The sequence below is a fragment of the Gossypium arboreum genome, chromosome 9 (genome assembly GCF_025698485.1).
Source record: "Gossypium arboreum isolate Shixiya-1 chromosome 9, ASM2569848v2, whole genome shotgun sequence".
NCBI classification, from domain to species: domain Eukaryota; kingdom Viridiplantae; phylum Streptophyta; class Magnoliopsida; order Malvales; family Malvaceae; genus Gossypium; species Gossypium arboreum.
In genome coordinates this window covers 75,076,826-75,083,253 of record NC_069078.1, presented here as the reverse complement: position 1 = coordinate 75,083,253, position 6,428 = coordinate 75,076,826, and positions in this window count along the sequence as shown.

Sequence of the window (6,428 nt, the reverse complement as noted above, 5' to 3'; positions counted from 1 at the left end):
AAACCCGGGAAAAGTTTTAACTGAAAATAAAACATAGTGAAGATATATGGGCCTAATACTTAGGCCTGCATCATTTTTGGGCTTATAATGTTGAGGTTGAAAAGCCCAATTTTCTTTTTCTTTCATATTATACTTTTATTTTCTTTCCGGCACAAATCGGGTTATTGAGTACCATTTTATATCTATTTGATAAATAAATCTTTGAAAGAATTTTGTTATAGTTTTTTTTAAATATTATTTTTTGTCTTAATTTAAAATTTTACCATTATAAAAATTTAAAAAATTATATTATTTTACTTTTCAATAATAATATTTATAAAATGTTATAAAATTTTTATAAATTTTAACAATTTAATATAATATATTTTAATTAATCCACACAATTAATACAAAAAAAAAAAATCTCAAATAAGAGTACATGTGTGGGTACCTCTAAGGTTTGTGATTGCTATGTATAGAGGAAGCCATTAATGCAGTTAATCATAAATTGGTAGAAGTTGCTTCCAACTGAAATCGAACATCAATATCTTCCTTTTGTTTGCTATAAATGAAATATAAACGCAAATGATGATTATGGTATTGGATAAGATCTGAACCTCAGATTTATAATTACTTCAATTGCACAATTATGGTGATCTGGTCATTATTCCCAACTTTTGAAGCCATTTTGCACTTGATTTCAATTATGAGGTTGTTTTTGTTTTACCAAACATGATTTCATTTCAATAAAAGAGTACTATCACAACATCCTAGCAAAAGTTAGGAGAAAAAGCAGATACCAAGAACTAACTTGAGATTAAGAGAACGATAACTATCATATTAAGAGGACTTCACAAACATCTTATTAAGAGACATTAATTATTTATACAAAAAAATCGTATAACTACGTATGATCCTGCATACTATACCGATCCCCCAGTACCATTGATAACATTAGACACACACACAAAAAAAAAAATTCCCGAAATCACAGATAATTTTATAAACTATTAATTCATTTGTCATCAATTATATAATTATATATGATTCCCATAACTAATTGAAGAGATTAAACATTTTAGTCAATAACCCATTGAGTGATTTGCCTAACCCAAAATTGTCACTCATGGCACGTAATATATGTAAATGTAGGTGCCATACATTTGCTTAATGGCAACGTCCATCAAAGGCATTTAATCTCCAAATCTACCTTTTATAAATTGAAAATGGTTATAGGATAAGTATAGATTATAAAATAGAGAAAATTAAAACATCAACATAAACTCTCAAATTCATAATTTGAGCTTTGAACAAAACTTCATCACTCTCCTCTGGATATGAAATAAGATTCATTATGGTGAGAAAAACAAAATATTTACTTCATTATTTTAATGATCATTAGACCTTTACATATTTCGTTTTGCATTGGACTAAGACCAAATCCTTAAACTAATCCGATATACAAATGGTATGGAAGTGATGTTTTGCACCATACCGCCATGTTGGGTGTCAAAAAAAAATCAAATAAAGCTGCTTTTGGATGACAAATTAGGGCTGCAAGAACTTGTACCGAATTTGTTATCCAAATGTCATAACTGGAAATCAGTAGTTAGGGATTGCTTATTCTTGGTGCACAATGATTTGGTGGAAGAAGAAGAAGAAAATAATAATATTAACAATAAAAAAGTCTTTTAGATTCATCATACATAATGACAAGCTGCATCACCAATATACATATGTACATGTATGATCCACTCCAAAGCCATCTCCTTCACTCAAACAAACTATGACCTCAACACCTTCTCTTACTTCCATTTTGTACCATAGAACTGACACGCTTCTTCTTGTTGTTTGTACAAGCAAGGTAACCCATCTACCCCTTCATACTTCATTCCCTACTTTAATCATCTGTTTAGGGTTTGATGGTCATGATTGACTAAAACTCATTACAGGTTTTTCTTTCCTTTATAGAAGAGAATGAATTTAAACCCTAATCATTGAAGTGTGAATAAGATAACATTAGAATATTTTAATTTAGTTACCACAAATTTTTGTGGCAACTCCCGATTGGACGTTGTCTCTTTTTTATTTTTTTTATATAATTTTCATAATTAATTAAACTAATAAATAATAAAAATATTAAGACAATTTCGCACTAAATTGTAACGCTCACTATTGAAAAAATGGTTATTTGAACGAAAAAAATTTGTTACAATTTTCGACCACCAATATAACTTTAAATAAGAACCACACTTTATAGATAAAAAAAAAATCATAGGCTAGGGTTAATATGTAGTTTACTTTTTAAATATGTTTAAAAGTATCTAGTCGGTATCATAAATTCTTTTTATCTAGCTTATACTGGAACTTGTATTCCTTATTTCAGGTTGGTACCTCCACACTTACCCTGGTAGTTTATGTTAACGTGGCACTGATGGTCAATCCAATAGTGCAATGTAGCATACATATATTAAAAAATTAAAATATAAATTAATAAAAATTATATATTTTTTACATCAAGAATGAACTTGTACAAATAGTTGCCAAGATATATTTGAATTTAGATACCCATTTGTCCAGATTTATTTCAGTTTTTTTTAGCTAGTTTATATGTTTTTACTTTTTATTATTATAAAATATCAAATTATTAATATTTTGAAATTAAAAATATGTAAAATTTTAAAATATATAAAGTAATAAAAATATAAAAAATATTTTACATCAAGAATGAACCTAGAAAGATGGTTATCCAAATTAATTGTAGATGTGCTTTTAGTTTTTATCAAGAATGGACCTATAAAGTTTTATAAATTTATAAAAATTTAAATTTTTATTTATATTATATAATGTAAACTTTTATATATATTTAAAATATTATATACTACTTTTTATAAATTTATATTTTATATATATTTTTAAAATGATAGTAACCTAAAAAATATTTTATAAAAAATAAAATATATAAACTTACTAAAATATATCTAAAATGAATTTAGACAAATAGATGTCCAACTTCAGATGTATATGGACAATCATATGACCAAATTTATTCTTGATGTGAAAAATATTTTTTATTAATTTATATATTTTAAAAGATTTTTATTTTATATTCACCACATGTCATACTGAGAGGCTACCACTTGTTACCATTGAATTGGTCATCAATGTCACGTTAGGATAAAGTGACGATACGAGTGCGGAGGTACTAACTTAGGTGGCAGAAGATAAATTTAAGTAGCAACTAAGTACTTTTGAACAAGTTCAAGTAACAAACTACATATTGACTCAAAAAACTATTGACCAACAAGTAACCATATCAATACCCGACCACAAAATTTTGGTTGCAATCAAAATTTTTCTCACTATAAATTTCTACCACAAAAAAAAAATTATAAACCAAAAAATAGTTGAAAGAAGTGGAAGTAGACTTCTTCACCAGATATTTGGATTAAATTCAAATCCTTGAGTACTAGACATTATTAAAAGAGTTTTATCTGAATATGATCTTCGACCCAAATAACATTATGCTCAAACGATTATATAAAAAAAAAAAATCATAAATTGTGACAACCTTTAATAACCAATATGCACGGAAACAACATTTGCTTTAACTCTTAAATATTATCATGTACCTAATTACCCTACAACCTAAGTACTAGAGTCTTAAAACAATATAAATTACACTTTAGTATTTTGTTATGGATGGGCACTTTTAATACACAATACAAATATTAGATAAATTTATAATAATGGATAAATAATTTTAATACATGAATTTTTGATAAAGTTATTTATCTATCTATATATATTTTGTTAATATAGTATGTGTTAAACATTGTTGTTTAAGTTTAAGAATTAGTTAATTTGTTGCTCTTGCTGTTATAGTTTATTTAATATTATTATATAGTTGAAAGTTTGTTTCTTTCGTTGAAATTTGTTGAGAGTTAGTTAAGAATGTTGTTAGTGCTAATTACTCTTCTGACACACCAATTGTATATCTCTATTTGAAGATATTAGATTTAAATAATAAAATAATAAAATGTTTTTTTCTCTCATCCTTTCCAATTTTTCTTTCTTTTCATCATTTCACTTGTTAACATATATTTTTGTGTGGTTTAATTGATGCTTTCTTCTTGATTTTATAGTGAGATTTACAAATTTATTTGTTTTCGTTGGTGATATCTATCATCAACGTCTTCATCTATTTATGTGAAGGAAAGTAGATGATGGATAAATATTGGGTTACAAGTAACCAATGATTCTTGATGATTTTGTTGTAAGATGAATTTTTTGTTTCTTACTATTTCTTAAGTTCAATATAGTTCAACCTCATCATCATCTGCACCAAATGTTGAATCAACATTTGTGTAACTAATTAGCAATAGATAACTAATAGGTTAGTGGTGTAAGAAAAATGATGATGGAGATAATAATAAAATAAGATAAATAATTTTAAAGCTCAAAAGAGTAACTATTTTCCCCATCTACTCATAAGTATACAAGATTGTTGTCAAGTAATAAACTTAAAATAAAATAATTCCATTAAAGAAAACATTTTGAGGATCAAACTCACGTAGAGAATGAACAAATAGGTAATACAATTTAATTAATTAAACTAACCACTTACTAAATTTAGAATTAACTAAAACATAAGGAAATAAGACTTTTACTAAATTAATCTAATCTAAATAAAACAATAAAAGTAAATCGAAAGTAATTGTTAATAAAAATTCACATAAATATAGTGGTGAAGAAATCTTCCGTTAGTGGAATTTAATAATCTATTTCAGTTATTAATGAATTTAAGGCTCATAACTAAGATGGTCATTGAGGTGGAGGTATTCTCAATTGCTGTATAACTTACAAGCATCTAAGGAATTCCTAAGTTGGCATATAGGAATTAATTAAATTGTTGATTGTCACTATCATCGATCTCCCACTACCTAAGTTGGTTTATATCTTATAAGTAGCCTCGTAATTGGTATATATCTTAGTGAGTTGGGTATCTATTCAATTATATCACTTAGGTTAAGCCATAATCTTGTTGCACTCTCCCCTAGTTTATTCTTTAATCTATCATGCTCGACTTTATTTTTCTTCATTTTCACTTCCTCTTTTTCCTTCCTTCGTGCTCGATCTTGTGTTTTAAGTTCAGTTTAACCTATGAAAAAGTCATAAAACACTTATTAAATTCTAAATACCTAAAGACAAATAAAATATAATGAAAATTTAAATAATGCAAATAATAAAAATTACTCTAAATGTTTAAAATTTTTCTTTAGAATAAAACAAACTAAGTGAAAAGGCCTAAAGATATAAATATGATGAGCACCCATCATACCCTACACTTAAACTTTTTCTTGTCCTAAAGCAAATCAAAGACACTAAATGCAAATTCAACCTAAGGTACTTGTCATAAATCCAATGAACAAAATACAAAGTTATGAAGAAAAATCAAAGTAACTCTATCAATAACTTAACTCATTGAATATGTCTAAAGAGGATGTTGTTAATGTCACAGATGATTTTCAAAAAACTTACATAGCTTGAAAGTACTAAAACATTGAAGCTTTTGTATATAAGTGTGTGCAAATCACACCTGTGCAATCTCATCAGTACATTAGAAATGTAATAAACAATACTCATCCTTTCTCCATTATACCAGTTCCAATATGTAATAGAGTCACCGAATCTTTAAAGCTTGTAGTTGGGCTTAGGTCAAGGTATGATAATTCAAGGAAATTGACAAGAAAGGATCGACCTAGACTTAAGTCACTTAATGATTAAAATAAACAATAAGTATTAATTTCCCATCTCTCCCAATGATGACTTGATATTTTCTTTTCAACTGTACCTTTTTACACTAATCCCTTATTTCTCCATTTGCAATGATAAAACATACTTAAAAAGGAAGAAGTAAAACAAAAGATTTTCAACAATCAAGCACAAGCACTTTTTCTTTTGATTTCCCTTTTTCTCTTCTAAGTGTTCTTTCTTTTTCAACTTTCTTTTTCCTCAAATTTTTACAATGAAGCACAAAAGAAATAAAAACATGTATGTTTTTATCCTTTTTCCTCACCAATTCTTTCACCAAAATATACCCACCTAACTCATTAATACTTTTAAGTTGATAAAAGAGAATAGGCTAAGACTAGAGTTGTTCAAGGGCCTAGCAGCTCGCCCGAACTAGGTTGGCCAACCAAAAAACAAGCTTAGGCTTAAATTGTTTTTTTGAAAATGAGGCTTGACCTAATCCATAGACAAATTTAGAGTTAAAATTGAAGTACTATTATAAACTATATAAATTATGAATTTAATTGAAATTTAACAAAAAAAAAATATTGATAACAAGTAAGATATATCATGTCATGAAGAATAAAATGAACATGACAAAATGTATAAGCATGTCAACATCTATAAACCCAGACTAAAAAACATTTGAGCTTGAT